The sequence below is a fragment of the Pangasianodon hypophthalmus genome, chromosome 6 (genome assembly GCF_027358585.1).
Source record: "Pangasianodon hypophthalmus isolate fPanHyp1 chromosome 6, fPanHyp1.pri, whole genome shotgun sequence".
In the NCBI taxonomy this organism is placed as follows: domain Eukaryota; kingdom Metazoa; phylum Chordata; class Actinopteri; order Siluriformes; family Pangasiidae; genus Pangasianodon; species Pangasianodon hypophthalmus.
This window is the reverse complement of record NC_069715.1, coordinates 7037689-7057685: the sequence shown is the minus strand read 5'-3', so window position 1 is coordinate 7057685 and position 19997 is coordinate 7037689.

Sequence of the window (19997 nt, the reverse complement as noted above, 5' to 3'; positions counted from 1 at the left end):
AAGTTAGCATGGTTGTATTGTAGGAGTGTAACGCAATAACACTGTGTATCTATGTCTATTTTGTGTTCCAAATATCTATATTCAGATTTAAACCTGAAGTGGATGTGGCCTACACTGGAAAACTGGAAAATACCCAAAGTTAGAAAAACCATGATATGTACCTCATCAGTCAGAAATGTGCATGGTGCATGTGTTTTTTCTTTGTACATGCCTTCAGTATTTTCTAATGAACTTAGTTGGCTCTAGTTCCCAAAATATATACAAAATAGTAAGTAAAAAAAAAAAAAACTACCCGCTTATGTGACTTTTCTGTTTCTTCCATGGGATCCCAGTTCTGATGCATGCCTCAAGTCTCAACCAGATGCCCTGGGAACTCTTCTGGCAAACTTCCTAAAAAACAAATAGACATCTCCTATTCATATCTGTTTAGAACATAATAGCTGTTCGTTCTGAATACTGCATTCATGTTTGGTTACATTCCTATTATTTTGAACATCAGCTAGCACTGGTTAGAAGTGACCTCTAGCTTGGAAACACCAGACAAGCAAAAAATGACCTGCATTTTTAAATGCAAATGACTTTCAGAGTTTTTATTTTAAAAAACTTTTTTAACATTTCATAAAAAAAATGTATAAAAAGAGCAATCTCAGAAAGCATCATAGACATAAATCATATGTTTCATGATTTAAAGTTCCATGGCTTAAAGGTTAAATCACATTGTTAAGTTGAACTGAAACAAATGAATAAGTTTATTTTTATACTTGGCTATAGTGTGTCTACGCTGCGAACTAAGAAAGGTTGATTTAAAATAGAAGATAAAAAAATTGTCAATCTGCAGACTTGCAAACCACATCTCAGAGTGCTGCCTTCAAACACCTATGCTTCCTCTGCAAATCGAATGAATGCAAGAAGAGTGGGTGGTAATGCACAAGATAAGGAGTGAGACAGAGAGAGAGAGAGAGACAGAGAGGGAGAGAGAGAGAGAGTGTGTGTGTAAGAGAGTAAGATATGTTTGTTTCTAGGTCAATGACCTTGCAGACATTAAGAATTTAGCTCAAGGCCATAAGCTGAGGCCTCTAATTCACTGGCTTCCTTGGTCTGCCCAAAAGAAGACGGTCTGCTGATGTGTGTTTTCTTCAGCACCTTCCTCATTTAGCAGTGATAGCACTTTCACAATCTCCACATGCAAAGTGGAACACTGACAGGAAACCACCTTTATCAGGAGAACAGAGATGAAGCAGAGAAGACAACTTTTTATGTCACACACACACCGCCTGGATGCAAATGACAACTTGTGTTACTTGCAACATGAACACAATTTCAGCACAGACAGATAGTAACTATTTTCACGGTATGGTTTTGTTTCTCTGCAAAGGCTTTAATGATATTCTGATAGATCTGTGATTAACCCTAAGAGCGTACTGTGAGAACACACAAAATACGATGACAGAATCAACAATATTCTTGCTTATAGAACCTACACTGCATATTGTAATTCACTACATTACATCGCCTTGCATAAGTATTCACCCTCCTTGAACTTTTCCACATTTTGTAGTGTTACTGAACCGAAATGGACTTAATTGGGATTATATGTCATGAATCTACCCAAAATACCCCATAATATTGAAGTGAGGAGAAAAATCAGTATAGTTTGCAAAATTTTTAAAAATGTAATGTGTGATTGTATAAGCATTCATCTCTGTTAGTGTGAAACCCTTAAATTAGTTCTGGTGTAACTGGCTGCCATCAGAAGTCATAATTAGTTGAATGGAGGTCACCTGTGTGCAAATAAAGTGTCAGAAGATCTCAGTATAAATCCACTAGAACCAGAGTTTGTTGGAGAACATGTCTAAACAAACATCATGAAGACCAAGGACCTATCAAAACAAATCGAGGATTTCCAAAATTTCTGGAGAACTATGAATATAATATATGTAATATATATGTATATAGTGACCTAGTAAAAAGGGCATTAATCAGAGACACAATCTCTATTTGTGGAGGCCTCCACTTCAATATTATGGCTTATTTTGTGTAGATTCATGATTTATAATCCAAATCTGATCCATTTCAATACTAGACTGTAATGCTACAAAATGTGGGAAAGTTCAAAGGGGGTTAATACTTATGCAAGGCACTGTATCTTCAAGGAAATAGAAACAGACTCTTTCCAGTTTTCATCAAACAACAAGTGTAGCTGATTTATGATAAACTGGGTTGGACTGGTGGCATGAAAAAAAAACAGAAAAAACATTGCGGCTAAAATCACAACCACAGTATGAGGCTCATGCATGTCTGTATTAATTTCTCAGATAACAGTTAATGTCTGTGTATGAAGTGTTATAAACAGCTGATAATGTGGGACTAAAGTGATGTTCACAAGTACGTTAAGAAACAAGTCAACAGCTTACCCTGAGTGCAAAATATCTTATGCTTTGTTATAGAAGCAAAACACTGTATTACCTGAATATTGCAAGAATCACAGCATAAAGACTCTATTGTAGGTAGTATGGAATAAATGCGTCAGACATTATAGTGCCAGTTGTGGTTGAACCGTCAGAGTCCCACACATCCAACAGCAATGCAACAGTCTGCGGTGCCAACATCTGGCACACATCAGGCATTATGAGTATACAGGTGCAGAATGAAGGATGTTTAATCGTAGAGGCATTCAAATCACTCTAGCACTTACGCAGAGTAGAAATTGTTCATTATTCAGAACTTCTCATGTCCAAATAAAAGAGGTCTAGACAAATTTATATTATACGGTAGTGAAGGCAGAATATTAGGTGGAAAAGCAGTCCTCATTCCCCATGCTGCCCTATGATGTAAGGGATTTATTAAACTCAAGTTCTCAAATGACATGTTGTTCTTTCAACATAATAATCAACTTTGAGTGGTATCACATCAACCCATCATTTATTAAGTGTTTTATTCCTTACTTAACTCAGAGTGCATTGTAAATTCCACTGTGCAATTTCAGAAAAAAAGGGGTCTTGAAAGACTTCTTTGGAAAGGTAAGGATTCTTAGCTTTGTAAAGGCATGCTACTGAACTCTTGAAGTCTCTAGTATCTTTTTTCTTTTTTTTGCTAAGAGTTTGGTAGACTCAATAGCCATAGGCACTGGTAGTGAGAGACTGATGGAGATACCAAAAGAGAGAGGAGGAAGAAAGAAAGATAAATAGAGTAAGAGACACAGAAATATGAAAAAAAGTGAATGGGAGAGAGAGTCTCTATAAGCCTTTCTCTTCAGGAAGGTATTAATGTAAAGCATCTGTGCACAGCTGGTTCTCTGTATTTTTAGCTATGGTCGGCCTTCTCATCTACCTGCAGACACATAAAAAAATGATGATTTATTGATCTCAGCGTTTGGCTGCTTGCTCTAAAGCTGAATTAATCAGGTGTGATACACATGGGGCCTACAAAGAGAGAGAGAGAGAGAGAGAGAGCGAGAGAGAGAAAGAGAGAGAGAGAGAGCATAGACGGGAGTAGTGGCACAAGTCAAATTGGAAACATATTGTCTCAGCATGTCCAGTTTGATTGAGTGGAGCTTATCTAAGAGTGGAAGAGGATAACACCCCCTACATCTGGGCTGGGCTCATGGAGTCGAGGGGTTTGGCAGGATCTGCATCTTCAGTAAAGATGAACGTCAGTGATCATCCTCATCCTCCTCCTCCTCCTTGCCTCATTGCCTCCTTGCACCTTCCACCCACGCCTCTCTCCATCTCTTAAAACTTTCATGTGTGGCTGGTGTGCTTTAGCCACGCTTTGTCAAAGAGGCCCTATTTTTGCTCTCAGGTGCAATTGGCCCTAGATTAAATTCCTGTGGCTGCAGAGCTTTTGTAGCAGTAGCATTCTGTAAAATGAATGCTGGGCTTATTATGAGAGTTAAGCAGCTAATATAAGACAAAGACAGTGTTTATGCCCATGTAGAAGTCTGAAGCAAGGCCATGAGGAAAAACAACAACAACAAAAAAACATACAAAGTGTACAATGAAAAGAAATGAAATAAAATAAGAAACTAGCTAATGTGCAAAAGTAGTAGGATTACCAACTCTTCGGGCCTGACTCCAGTAATCAGCCTTAATCAATTCCTGGAAATTCTTTGGACCATATCTAGAGTTTAAATTTCAAAATATTTCCCAGGAAACAGTAGTGCACCTGCTAACATGCTGAAAGAATAACCAAGGTAATGGCTAGTAAGTAACAGTTGCTAAGCACTGACTGGAGAGCAAAAAAAAAAAAAAAGAAGGATGGGACTTTGGTGATTGGTCATTTTTATAGTTATAATATATAAAAAAAAGGTTTTAGGTTAATAGGACTTTCACTGCTAAGTACTGAACCAAATGTGAGGTTTGAAACATGACAACGTGTTTTGCTGACTATCGTGGAAACAGTGATTAGAGCAAAACCTTTGATAAGGAAGAGGTGTACCATCACTTCTACCACAAGTCATGTTGATGCAACTTAGGTGTGTGAATCAGACTTCTGATGTGATTCTGACATCAAAATGAATACAATAATTATTTAATTTTATAAAAAAAAAGAGAATGAAACAGGGTCAAACAGGGCACAGTGACCTATTTTAGCTCAGCAGGAAGTATGGTGGATGCCCCTCATACAGCCTCCACTTCCTCTCCACTTTGAAGTGCACAGTGCTCATGCACGAGGGGCAAGGTGCCACCCGAGGATCGGACGGATTTCCTCTTTCCTCAAGGACTTATCTCAATCTCATTTTTTTATGGGAGAATGCAAGAGAATTATGGAGAACTTGAAAGGCAACTTAGACAAAGCATCTGCCGGGCAGTGGCCAAACTCTGAGCCAGAACGTCTGGACAGGATCTGCTTTTGGTGCTTCCATAAATATCAATTTATCCGTGTAACATATGAAAAGCAGGAGGATATAAAATGAATCCGGTGCCTTAAACGCCTGTAAATCTGGCTGCCTCCAGCGAGCAGCCATGCATAACATGTAAGACTATGCAATTTATTACAAAAACAGCATATCTGTCTACAGATTATTCAGTAGTCATTTCTGCAACATTCCTGAGTTAGATGTAAGCAATACAAGGCTAGCCAGTAAGGTGCATATATTAACAAGCTTGAGCAGTTTTGTGGTAAACACAAAACTAACGTGCAGGTGTGAATTATATTTCACCTTTTTAAAATCATCACCCATGCAAATACCCGGGTTGCCGTAGAGACTGCCAAACAACATGACACCCAAAAATAACTGTCAGCTAAATGTTTTGAAAATAAGTGAGAAACCAGTATCAGTTTCGAGCAGTGTGTACATCGAGTACATAGAGTAAGACCGTATCACACACACACATACACACACACACACACACACACATTTTACAATCCTTCTGAGGACCTTCCATTGACATAATTATTAATATAGGCCATTAATGTTACATTTAAATCGAGCCCAAACCTTAACCCCATTAGCTAAAAAGAAACCGTCTGGCTCTTTGAGTCTTTTAAAACAAAAGCTGCATATATTCCTATCGTTGTTGTGACATTTGGTCCCCACCAAGATATAAAAACATGCCCATACACACACACACACACACACACACACACACACACACACACACCTAGACCCTTTTTTGCATGCTGTGTAGGCGCGACAACCCTCCCTGTGGCATTTAGGTGAGATGAAAACCACACACACATACACACACACACATGCACACGCACATACACACACAAACACACACACACAAACACACAGTGTCAAAGTCTAAAACTGCTACAACTCCAAGTGCCAGAGAACCACAAAACAAACCTATGAAAGTAAGGAAGGGGAAACAAACGAAACAAAATAAAAAAAAGTATTTTACTTCTAGTGTTGTTTGAAAACATCAGTATTCATTCATTTAAATTTTAAAATATTAATTTTAAGAAAAAAAAAATTGTTTTACTTTAGGACAATTTTAGAAGTTTCCTAGCCTAGCTACACACTATTTATCTTTCTCATCATGAAGCATTATCTAGCATTAAAATGCATAAAAGCGTGTCTTTAGTCTGCTGAACAGTGATCTACCTTTCAGAATTCATAGATGTAGGGTGGTAGAAAGCTCTTTCCAGGTGCCTTAAAAGCAGGAAGCCACGTAGGGTTGTAGACTAATTACACTTTTATGTGGTGTTGGGGCAGATGATGCAGAGCACACCATATATATCATATATCACAATATATCAGTTATTCAGCAAGTGTTAATCCTCAGTCACAACTCCTTACATTTTCAGTTCCATTGACGTACTAATTACCTCTTGAGTAACCAACAAAATGCTAATAGAGGCCCACTGGGGCAGGAATCACACTGCTCCATACTCACTCTATGAACATTTTCAGTAGAGGAGGAGCAGCGGACAGCACTATTAATGAAAATGTCACCAAGTTTCCTTTTTTTTTTTTTGCCTAAATGGGGCTAGATTAAAAATCCTCTGTAGCCACCAAGATCTTGTTTTATAGCAAATAATCAGAATTAAATCTAATAAATTTTTGCAAACGACGGCAAAGTGTAATTACCTACTATGTGTCTATGATGTAAAAATCATTTCTATTATAGGATATATTGAAAAAAGCACGTCTTCAGTCATTTAAGCCTGAACAATGATCTACCTTCCAGATTTGGTAGACATAGACTGGTAGAAGGGGGCCTTAAAACAAAAGCAGAATTAAACAATTAAACAGAATTAAAGTGCAAGCAGTCACGTAGGAATGTAGACTACTCACATCTACCTCATTGTATAAATCATAATTAAACAATGCTTACAGTCACAATAAGGGCAGTGCATTGTTTGGTGTGGGAACAAAACTGACGTAAAAACACAAAGGCTGCCTTCCATATAAACAGAAATATTTTACACTCTTTGTTTCATTCTCATAATTAAGTCATGGCTTAAATAACAGCTGTGAACCATGAGCTCGTGTGGGCGGCTTGTTTAGTCTTGTTTCTAGGAGAATCAGAGCAAAGCCGGCCCTGAACACGGATCAGAGGTGATGGGCTCAACGTTCAGGCAAGATCGCGGCCTGCGGCCTTCTCCCTCATGCCCTCAGGAAACATCTGGGGTTGTGAGAGCAGCAGATGTCCCATACTGATTAGGACACGTGAAAAATACCCCCCCTCCACACACAAACAGACACACACAGACACACACTGCCCACACCATCCTCCTCTCACACTCTGACCACTCTCTCTCACGTCCAGGTGGGTGCTAACCTTGGCTCGAGGGCTGCAGACTTGAAAACAATCACATGAGAGATTTTTTTTTTCCACGGGAGGGGTGAGCACCTGGCCGAGTGGATGAGATTATGGCTGAGCTCCATTGTTTGGCTGCTAGTTTTGATCCATTGTTACGGTCGACTCTCTAGAGGACCGAAATGATTCGCTCCTGCGGCCGCTCCATTTGCGTCATTTCCTCTCGCACATGGGGAGCTCTGAAGTCCAAAATATGAATCAGTGGTGGGCCATTCAATGGTGTCTGGTCACTGGGTTCTTTGCTTTGGTAACCGTCAGTCCTGTTGATGGGACAAATTTTCATGTTGTGTTTAGAGCATCGTTAGGTTTCATTTTTTTGAGTGAGAGAGCAATTGGTTTCCAGTGAAACTAGAGATATTGTACTAACAAGTGGCTGCCATTTTGGTCAATTTGTAGAAGAAATAGATAGTTTCATCCTGCTGCCTGGTGCATTGCTTGCTTACTGGTGTTTTACATAGAGCATATAAGATTTTTAAACAAACATCCTTGATGCTAATGCACAGAGTGATGATTTAAACAAAGACTTGAATTTTTCCCAGAGTGTCCTATTCAGAAGTCATAGTATAGAGTATATGTTTAGTAGGTGGCATTTCTTATTAGTTTAGGTTGTATTGAAATTGGAAATATATCACACTTTATGTTACAATCCAAAATGGCAAGTAAATAACCAGAATGGCCATGGTTAATCATTAATCGTGAAAGATGTCCAGATCACTTTCATATCTGTTCAGTAGTGGAATGATGTACATTATGCTTATGTGTCATAGTATGATTATGAAATAAGAACGGTGTCAAACTGATACCGATACTGCCTCCTTAGTGCTTATTGAAGATGAATGAATGAAAGCCAGATTGTCTTAATAGAGGGATTAAAGGGTTAACTTCATATAAGCACATTGCTTATATTCAAACCTTGCTTAATAACTGAAAGATACTTCACTCCGGATAATGATTTCCTTAACAGTAACTCAGAAACTGAAATGTATGTAAGATGAACACAATACAGACAAAACAGAGACAAAATTGACCGAAACTTTGTCATGCACAGACATCTTTTCTCCCTTGGGGAAAGATGCGTGTTCTTGTATGAGACAAAAAGACGTCTTCTGGGACACCAAACCAAACACACACATGCTGTGAAGAGTCAGGGAGCCGAAAGTTTGCTTTAGAGTTTGGTTATAACATTTTTTATACATTTTAACATTATATCTTTTATCTCAAAAGAACATCCAGATTGATCCATATATAGAATTTCCATTCCAAGATAAAGTTTAATCTTTATCTTAAAAAAGTGGTTTAAAATGAAAACTTCCTGTTTTTCGTGAATGACAAGGTCACAGGATATGATAGTACTATATCAAAGTTCCTCTCCACTGCTCCTGCTTTATCTATTCTCAGATGTATTTTAGACCCAGACATAACTAAACGATCCACATCTTGCTAGCCTGAACACACATACCCAGACATGCACGCATGTACACAACCCATTTCCAATCACCAGTTGGGTTATTTAGTGAAGCAGCTGAAAGTTCAGCCCCCAGTGGAGCTACTGGATGAGCTAAGGGGGGTCACTGGTCGTACAAACAGGAAACAGAGGAAACAGTGGTAAATGCAGGAGGAAACCAAGTCGTAAGGAGTGCGGGGTGACCACAATGCTAAAGGAGGAAATGGAGGGGTAAAAATAGAGGCAACCTTTGCAGGGTCATGGCCTGGGGCTTCAGACAATAGGAGACTGAATCAGGCTGTAGGTTAATGCTGATTGTGGGAGGCTAGAACAGGCAATAAGAAATGATGGAGTTCTCGAGTCATAACAACTAACATCTTCATACACACAAACACACACACACACAAACACACACACACACAAACCAAAATGATCCAGCTCACACCAAGAAGATGCATCATCTTCAGTGATATCCAAGAGTTATTTTAGAATAAAATTCTGAGTTGACTTTTTAATTTAAACTTCTTTCATCTACATATTGGTCTACTTTTACTTTGGTTAACGGTTTCCTACATTACCCACAATGCCATCTGACAATGCCAGAATGCCACCTCACCTCACTTTCATGCTAATAACATGAATAGCAACTTCCCACAGTAATAAAGTAAACCTAGCACCAACCAACACATCAGCACCAGAATCACTAAACACATCACAGATATCTCAATATAAACATCTTCATTGTGCTTCAGGGTGGACTTTTCCTTTGAGAATTGTTAGTTCCAGGACATGCCTATGTTCAAGGAAGTGATATGAAATGCATTTTTCAGACAGGTATCAGTCTGTCTGCATTTAAATGCAAAAAGGTGTAGCACAAAAAAGACTATAGTACGTGCTATTTGCATGCATCGTTTTTAAATGTATGTTTCAATTCCACAAAACATGCTTACATATGTAACCTTGGTTGAAAAAAGTGCTAATTTTGTCCATTCGCACTCTTCAAATGTAAATTTTTAGTAGCTAGATCCTCTTTAACAAAGGAAGTGAATCTGAGGCTTGCAGTCTATGCAAAGAGCTACTATACTGAGCTTTTCACCACTGATGGTACCTGCTGTGTGCGTTCCCAAAAGAATATCTCGAAATGATACAAGAGTGCATCTTCTGCAGGCCGCCAGATGAAGTGCTTTCATATTTGGATGTGTCTGTTTAGGTGAAAACGGATGGTCACACTAAACCCACTCAAGAACCTGAGGTTGAGCCATTTCCTCTTGTGGTGAAATGATTAAAATCCCATTTTGAAAGGCTATGAACTTTGATCACAGAAGGGGCAAAACATGTACTGCTTCTGTGTGGCAATTTAAATCCATTACTTTGAGCGGCATCTCTCCGGATTAGACATGACAGGTATGATTTTGCAAAACAGCAGCAAAAGTTATTGTTTTCTTTTGGATTTGAGCATCACTTAGCAACTGGTTATTGATACTGACAATCTGAGGTGATAATAGTTAAAAAAAGATAATAGTTAGTGAAACAACATACCTGTTTCCGCCGCCGGTAATGCTATTACAAGATCAGTTTGATAAATGGCCAGGTCAAAATGAAAAGTAAGCATTTTTTCCCCCCTGAGCACAACATTCTCCCTTTCTCCCATGTTCTTCCTATGGGGTCCTCAGGGTTTGCTGGTTTCCTCCCACCACCCAGAAAGTAGGTGGACTGGCTATATGTTGAATGTGTGTGCTTTGTGCCCTGGCGTCCATCCGGAGTGTATTACTGCATCGCACTGAGTTACTGCGACCCAGGAAAAAAGCTCTTATAGAAGATGAATTAATTAATGAAATAAAACTACCAAAATTTTAATCAACTAAAATTGACACATTTTATTCAAAGAAAACGAAAAGTTGATGTTTTTGTCCCATCAGATTTCCCCAATATCTTTTCAAGGTTCCAAAACCTGAATGTATTTATGCATATACAGTATTTTCCTATGTTTAATAAATGGCATGCCTGATCTTTTATAACCACTGGATTCCAAACCACTGGATTCTGATGTTCGTTGGATAAATGAAAATTCTATTATGGTTGAAGCCAGTACTCTACTGAAAATGGCTTAGTACTGCAACATGTCTAGCTTTTTTACATTTTTTACAAATTTGCAACAGCCTTGCGTCATATTATTATCTTTCAACTTCGGTGGACCGAAATGGGAATATGTGTGAGGGCCTGGTAAAATCATTCACATGCTGATATTTTGACATGTTTGACAATTTAAAATGTATTAAATGAAGTTTAAATACAAAAAACTGGCTTAAACTGGCTCCTTATCTACCTAATATGATCTTTTCAGAAATCGTAGGCCCAGGTATGAAAGTTAATAAAAACATTTCTGCATTATTTTAGGGTGAACATATTTATGTCTTCTTAAAATAGAAAAAATCAAATATTGTTTAAAACCATAATGTTTTGTAAGTTTTGGCTGTTTTCCGGAACCCAGCCACAGGAACATCCAACAGGTTTTCCCAGACTGCCCCACATGCAGTAAATGTCACTTTTTTTATTAAATCACAGTTTTTTGTGTAAAATTCTAACCAACTGCAACAACTTGTTACATGAACCAAATACATCTGCAGACAGTTGTCCACAAGTTACTCACTTAGGAAGGACAAACATATTTGTGGTCATATGAAGAGATTTCCCTCTGGTACTTTTCCACTTTTCAAATAGAAATCTGAGTGACTGTGAAATAAGACAGCAAATCAATCTGCTCCAATGGAAGGAATGTACGAATCCTGAACATTGTTTCAAGACCACAAAAGTCTCTGAGTCCTGTTCTGGTTTGGAATCTTCCATCTTACAAGAATTCATGGCACTGAGTAGAGATCAGTTCAGAAAAGATGGACAATCTTTGCCTAGTAGCTGTTAACAGCTGAGGTCACGAACTCAGGACCTGTTAAAGACCCCTTGGGTTTGGTCCTGTAACCAGATATGTGGAATAACACAGGAGAAGCTCAGTGCTGTGTGTGGGGAGGGAGCATGGGCTGGATATCAAATCGGAGAGGTGACAAGGGCACGAGAGGCCATCATACGGGCCAACATAAATCACTAATACGACCAAGAGGAGAGTGGAGAAAAGAAGTGAGAATGTGAGAAGCAGAGCAGAGAGACAAACAGAAGGTGTAAGTTGGCTCTGCGAATTACAGCCCTGATCTGTGTTAGGGCTGAGACTGGATTCAGAAAGGTCAAAGGTGGACACGGCCTTTGCAGCACACAAACAGGCTGCAGAGCAGAACTAGGTTTGGCTGTAAATATCTCCCCATCCACCCTTCACACACATCTGCACCATCCGTAATCCATACACACACTTGACTCCTCGACGACTGACTCTGTGCTGGGTGGGCCTGAAAGCTCCACGCTCCCACAGAGCCAAAGGTGAGAAAGAGCTGCTACCAGTAGTGCATGTTGAGATGAAGGCCACATGTGCTCGAGTTAAAGCACCTGAGGTCACGTAGCACAGAGCTCTGGGCAAGTGTCCGTGTTACATACATCTGCAAAGCACTCAGAATACACAGCTAAAACTACATACATGGCACGAACGGACTTAATGTATAATCAATTGCATTAATTCATGTTATTCCTTAATTTTTTTTATTTTACTGGAATATTAATCCATCGTTACATGCTGTGGAGTTCTACAGATTTGTTCAAAATGATTGTTTATTTTAAAATTATTGTTTTTTTTTTTTAGCTAGCACTTTATTTGAAGGCTATCTCCAAAACAATGTGATAACAACTTGATAAAATATTTATTAACCTTTATCTTTAATTAATAGTTTGGATATTTTAAGTATTGCATGACCGTATATGGAACAGAACACTTGGGAACATTTATAGGAAATATGTTATAGGAAAATACTCAACAATTGGGTGGTGTGATGTGGCCTGACGTAAAGCAGAGTTACTGTTATCATCCTGAAGGTGGTAACAGGAAGGATCACTTGTGCGCTCTTTCTGAGTATTTTCCTATAATGGCATGTCTCAATGTGTTTTAATCCTCCTATTCCACAGCAATTTGCCAACAACTGCAATATTAATTTATTTAGAATGACACATCATACTTTTTATTATTTATAGTTACATGTTATGTTGTGGAACATTCTTTATCACTTGTGTTATATCAGCTATAAAATGCCCCATGTTGGTACATACGTTTTAACCTCATTTTAAATACTCTAAAATGTTTTAAATTTTACAGCACATACATAGGTATAAGAGAATGGAGAAATGCTTAATATTAAATGTTCTGTGAATTGAGTAATGTTAGAAATGACTTTATTTATGTTTAACAGTTAATACAAACTGTCTATGAGTGTTTTATCAATAGGGTTAACAACTTTACCCTCCACATGCTCTTGTCTTTAATAAAGCACTTATTTAGAGTACCAGGTTCTGTATTGTTTTGTTTGGTGTGTGGGAAAAAAAAAGTAGTGATTAAACTGCAATAAAACACACAAATCTCTAGGCCTTCAAATTCTTTTGACTGGCAGTGTATATGCACCCGTAACTCTTTGAATACTTTCTGTTATTCAACACTAATGCATGTGTTAAGTAATTGATACGTTAAAGATATTGAACGTTGCCTTATTTTTAAGTGAGATACTGTGTGTGCTGTGCATGGCTTATGCTGCTGCACACTCACACCACATTTCTGTGTTTAGTCTTGAATGGAAACTAACTGAAAGGTCAGGGAAGACAGCGGTTAGCTGACACTTCACAATCTGAAAACGTGAACACAACCGAAAAAGATTACTGCTAGAGAAGAGGAAAATGTGTGTATATCTATCTTTTTGTGCCTGATGAACAATATAATGCTCCTATGCAGATGGCTTATTAATAACACCTTCTAAATGCACAAAGGTAAAGAACCACAAGAGCTGCCTGCACATTATGTGAAAGGTGCAATTGCAAAAAAACCACAAATGTTTACCTGAGGACAATTTAGGGCGTTGTCTTGGCAACAGTACACCAAATCAACAACCGCAGATGTGGATTTGTATGCGTAATCTAGGTTAATATGAAAATGCAAGTTGTGTTTCATAGCAAGAAGTCACCTTAACCCTACAAATGCGTGTATTCATTGGAGGTGAGAGTTCACCGCTTTGCAGCGAGCTTGTAATATAAAAATGTTAAAAATGTCTCCAGATAGACTCCATTCTACTCGATATATTATGCAGGCCTCAGTGTGGAACAGAAAACAGCTGAGAAAATGAATACTATGATCAAATACTTAAATGTACCACACTAAATAAAAGAAACGTTATATTAGTGCATAGTACATAATACGTGATAGGTTCATTAAATTTAAATTTCAGTTCTACTTGATGTTAGCTAAATAATTTAACTATATAACAATTGGCCTCATGTATAAATCTTTTAGTAAAGTTGTGTATAAATGTTTTCCTAGGCCACACCGAACTACAAATTCCCACCAGATTTAAAAAAAAGGTTTCGGTAATGCTGATTTTCTTCGTACTCGTGTATATATGTTGATAAATGCCAATCACATATACTGTAAATTGCAAAGTGCGTTAACTAACTATGTTTGTGTAGGCCAAACCAAATCAATAAATGTGGCTAGATTTTAAAAGTTTTGGTAATGCTGAATTCCTTCATACTCATATGCGTATGTTTTAAGTATACTGCGTTTGTTTTGATTTCGATTTGTTTCGATAGTGTGAACATACAATACTTGACAGTTATGTACACATAAATAAATGTCTGTTTGTGTGGAATTTGAGATACAGCTAATGAGCCAACGCACATTATGCCTCACATATTTTACCTCAAAACTTGCTAACATGACTAACATTGATTGATATATTGGCCTTCAGTGATGAACTGTTGCATTTTTGTTACCATCTTTGCATTTAAAAACTTAAGAATTCCTGCAAAACCAAACCTAGCCATCCTCACTTACGTATATATATTTACTTCATTGTAAACAAATTTTAGGTAGCATCTAAATTGATAGCTAGATTGCTAGTTAGCAAAAACAGAATATAAAGATAAAATGAAAAGTAAAAGATATATTTTTCTCATCTGTTATGGTCTGAATTTAGGCAAAACAAACATATGTACACAAAGATCAAACATTTGTTCTTTAACACATTATTTCTGTATATGAAACTGTGTTACTCTTAACACTTACTGCATCAGCAGCTTTACCAAGTGCATTACTGGTGCTTATTTTAGCATCTATGTTCATGTGATACAAATTCAGGTCTGGCCCCACAGAATAAGCATCTGACATGACCTAGTGTCACATGGCCATTTACCACACTTTTTACTCTGCTGTTGCAAAGCCAGCTAAGTAAACTAACTGTGAGCGTTTCTGGGCAGGAACTTGATGGTTTGGAAGGTGACGGTGATTCTGCTGCATGTTGGTGTACAGTAATGTGGCAATAGCTGGCAAGCTGAAATTAGGCCTGTGGCTGATAACATGGCTAGTTTATTCTAAATAATCTTAGACATGAACCTTATTTAAATCCTGGATTTGTTGCTCAGAATAACATCATATATCCAGTATCTGCAACATGTGGTTTCGTGGGTAGATCTGGTGACCTTTTAGACCCTTTTTATGCAGAGACTAGTGACTGTCTGCACTCGATACAACGTTCTCAGAAGAGCAGAAGAGCTCTCAGAAGAGCAGGTTCAGGAGCAGATTCAGTCGAATACCCATCAGTGTGTAAAGCCTGAAAGAGTTGCACTAGTGGGGGCCTATGTTCCTAAAGACCACTGACCACCATTTTTTCCAATTACCAATGACTGACCACCATTCTTCCCTATGAACAATCACTGATCACCATTCTTCCCTATGAACAATCTCTGATCACCATTCTTCCCTATGAACAATCACTGATCACCATTGTTTTCAACAACCAGTCACTGATCACCATTATTCCTACTGACCGATCATTGACCACCATTCTTCCCTATCACCATTCACTGATCACCATTCTTCCCAACAACCAGTCACTGATCACCATTCTTCCCAACAACCAGTCACTGATCACCATTTTTCCCAACAACCAGTCACTGATCACCGTTCTTCCCAACAACCAGTCACTGATCACCATTTTTCCCAACAACCAGTCACTGATCACCGTTCTTCCCAACAAACAATCACTGATCACCATTTTTCCCAACAACCAGTCACTGATCACCGTTCTTCCCAACAACCAGTCACTGATCACCGTTCTTCCCAGCAAACAATCACTGATCACCATTGTTTTCCCAACAACCAGTCACTGATCACCGTTCTTCCCAACAACCAGTCACTGATCACCGTTCTTCCCAACAAACAATCACTGATCACCATTGTTTTCCCAACAACCAGTCACTGATCACCATTATTCCTACTGACCGATCATTGACCACCATTCTTCCCTATCACCAATCACTGATCACCATTCTTCCCAACAACCAGTCACTGATCACCATTTTTCCCTATGACCAATCACCAATCATCATTCTTCCCAACAAACAATCACTGATCACCATCATTTCCGACCAGTTAATGATCGCCATTGTTCCCAACAATCACTCACAATCAATCACTGGTCTCGATTGTCCCCAAAAACGAATCACTGATCACCATCGTTTTTCCACCTTCATATTGAACACTTTTCTTAACAATATTTACAAGTAATAAAAGTGAGTTATTCCATCTGAAACTATTTCCTTTGTGTCTATTTCCTGACTACTTACTACTACTTATTCATTTTGTGTGTGTGTGTGTGTGTGTATGTGTGTTTGATAGAAATTATAGTATTTTGTATGCAAATGGTTGGTTTTTGGTACTGTGACAAAAGACTTCTTCTTTTTATAATAAATAAGTAAAAATCTTTCATTTTCTGTTCTGATAAAACTATATTGTATTCCTTTCTTCTGAAGTATCACATTTTGATGATCATGATGATTCAATGAATATGCAGATTAGCCAAATGACATCATCTGGAGACTTCTTTTGACTTTTTGAGCATGCATTAGCTACTTTCCCCTGCCTGCACAGAACATCAGTGTTTTGTCAAAGTGTGAAACTGAATTTTAGCCCTTTGTGTACCTGCCAATTCTGTAGTGTGTACTTAGAGCACCTCTAGTGGTTTTATTAAAAATTACAGCATATAAGACATGATTCACTTTAAGCATCTTCAATATTGCATCGGCACTTCGGGTTCATCGTGAGGAAAACGGATGACGCTTGTAAGCAAGAGAAGCAGCAAAAAATACATATTTTAAAATAAATATATGTGTAAAAGTTTAAGTAAATCTATAAAGAAGTTTATAGCTTTGTATGAAAATAGAGAAGACAAAGATGAAGTGTGTGTGTGTGTGTGTGTGTGTATGAAGAGGTGACACTGACACCTTCTATTTCTGCGTAAAGAATCTAGGGATGTGTCTGTGTGTGCGTGTGTGTGTGTGTGTGTGTGTGGCCTCATTGCGAACTTGTGTGTTGCTGATGAGAAAGAGAGCAGTTCTTAGGATCACTTGTGTGCAAACCATGCGTGTGAACGATTGTGTGTGCATGTGTGTGTTAGTGTGAGCGTGAGCTGGGCATGAGAACTGAAACCCCCACATGCTGTGAAAGAGCTGAGAACTAAAGTGGGGGTGGAAAAAAAAAGCCCTGCGAGAGGGTGGTGGGTTTGGATTGGGTCATTTAGGCCCATCTGCATCACTCTGAACATTATTACAGAAGTGACTTATATGTTACATTCATTTCAAAATTATAAAAGTTTTCTTTTAGTCAGTCTGACTGGTCAAAAGGTGCTGATTAATTTTCTATAACAGCGGCTCTGACAACACTTCTGGTTCTAAGACGAATCACAGGTTTATATTAATGCACTCGTTCTAATTTGTTATCATTTCTATAGTAACAACTTGTATGGAAGACACTCAACATAAACAAACAAACAAAGAAGTGTGTAATTGCTGATGTGGTTTTCAGTGAGGAGATGTCTAATTAGCATTTTTAGAAGGAGTCTCCAGTGTCAGCACTTTGGAAAAAAGCTATAACTTTTTATAATATTTTCTGACACTGGTCATCAGGATGGAGGACTTTGTGCCTTCTCTGTAACACGACAAGCTGCATCATTTTAGTTTTTTTAGCTTCAAGACATAAAAAAGAGAGACTGGTGCTGCAATAATATGTCATAACAGGAACTTGTTTCATTGTCATTCCACAACATTAAACATAACTATAAAAGGATAAAAAAAAAGTATGATGTCTTGTTATTTAATACATTTTACATTAAAAAAATGAAAGATGGCAAGTTGCACTTTGGGACTTTGAAAGTCCTTGATTATTTTCCTATAACAGCACACCCTGTTGTGCTTAATTCCTTATATAACTGCATGTAAATGAGATAACGTAAAGGGTTCCTTTACTTTCTGTGACACTCTCTCTGTCTCTCTTTCTGATCCTCTCACTTTCAGTCTGGTCAAGTCCAGACGTACACTTTCATCACTGGCCATGGTCCAGGAAAGTAACACTTACACCCCTCGGAAAAAGAGAGGGTGTGCGTAGTTTTCATCTATTGCGATAAATTACAGCAGAAGAGAGAGAGAGAGAGAGAAAGAAAGAGAAAGTAAAGGAAAAAGAGTTACTGCAATAAAAGACCTGAGTGATATAAATAGTGAGGTAGAGAATAGGAAAAGGGAGACTAGGCTTAGAGCTGCATTTGGTGCTGGGTGCGGAAGTGCACTCCCACACACACACACACACACACACACACACACACACACACACACACACACATACACACACACACACTGCACCTGAGCACTGGGTCTTATCACAGCTACCTGGAAGGATTTAAGCCTTGGCTGAGCTCTGGGACATGTCACACACACGCTGGCTGGGTAACAGAGAACAGCTGGAGGAGGCCAGACGTCCCATTCATAACCCCACAGCCTGGACCCTAATGAGAGAGAGAGAGAGAGAGAGGTTGATACATACAAAGGCATTAAAGGGAAACACATATCCGCCATTTTGAGAAAACATTGACCTGTTACCTGGATTTGAACCCTGGACATGTTTCTGCACTTCAGACCTGTCTCTAGCCTCTTCTTATTTTCTTCCTGAACATCTAGTCTTCTTCTGTTTCTACTTGCACCACACAATATCAGTGTCATCCCTCTTTAGCACTCTTTCCCTAGCATCATCTTTGAGTTTCATGTGTTCTCCCCATGTCCATGTGGGTTTCATCCAGGTTCTCCAGTTTCCTCCCACCTCCCAAAAACATGCTGGTAGGTATATTAGTTATTTCTGAATGACTGAAATGAATGAATTGTTAGCATTGTGTGCCTCTATTTCTTCCTTGATACTTAAATGCCACCTTTTTTGTTTTTTCCTAGATGTTTCAACATTGTCTTCCCCTCTTTCACTTGTTTACTTTTTTACTTTTTCCTTTCAACCTGGTCACTTCTTGAACCTTTTCTTCTTTAGTATATTCTTCCTTTTTCTCTGTCTTTGACATTAGTTTCTCTTCTGTTTTTCTTAAAGTCTTAGCATTGTGTTCACTCTTTTCCCTCTGACTCTCTTCTTTCCTTCTTCCATTGAATTTTTAGCATTGCCTACTTCCTATTTGTTCTCGAATCTTTGGCATGATCTTATTCCTCTTTTCTCTCTTTAACATCCTCTTCTATACCTTTTTTATTTAACTCTTTAGGAGTGTGTTCTTCCCTTTCTCCATACCCATTTGAGCATTGTGTTATCCTTCTTAATTAACCTTTTGGTTTTCTCTTATTCTACTTTTTTTTCTCCCTAATTTGGGCTTGGCCAATTCCCATCCACCAGCCAGCTCTCCACTATCATATAAAAGAGGGTGAAGGCTAACACGTGCTTCATCTGAGACATGTGAAACCAGCCATCTTTTTGATCTGCTGCAGCGCTATCTACCCTCTTCCACATACATGAGCTCACAGTCACCCATGATTGGCCAGTGTCACGTTGATTGACAGGGGAGAGAGAGAGAGAGAAAGCCATCCCTCCCTCTTGTGGACTCCCAGGCATGCATGGCTATGGCATTCAAACTTGCAATCTCCAGATGATAGATCAAATGCTTTTCTGTTTTTCTATTTCTCTTCTTTGACATCATCTTTTTTCCATTTTCTCTGGACTCATTAGCATCCTATTTTTCAATTTCTTCTGGGATTCTTTCATGTCATCTTCTTCCCATGCTCCATTGACTTTTTATCATTGGCTACTTTCCTTTCGACCTGGACACTTC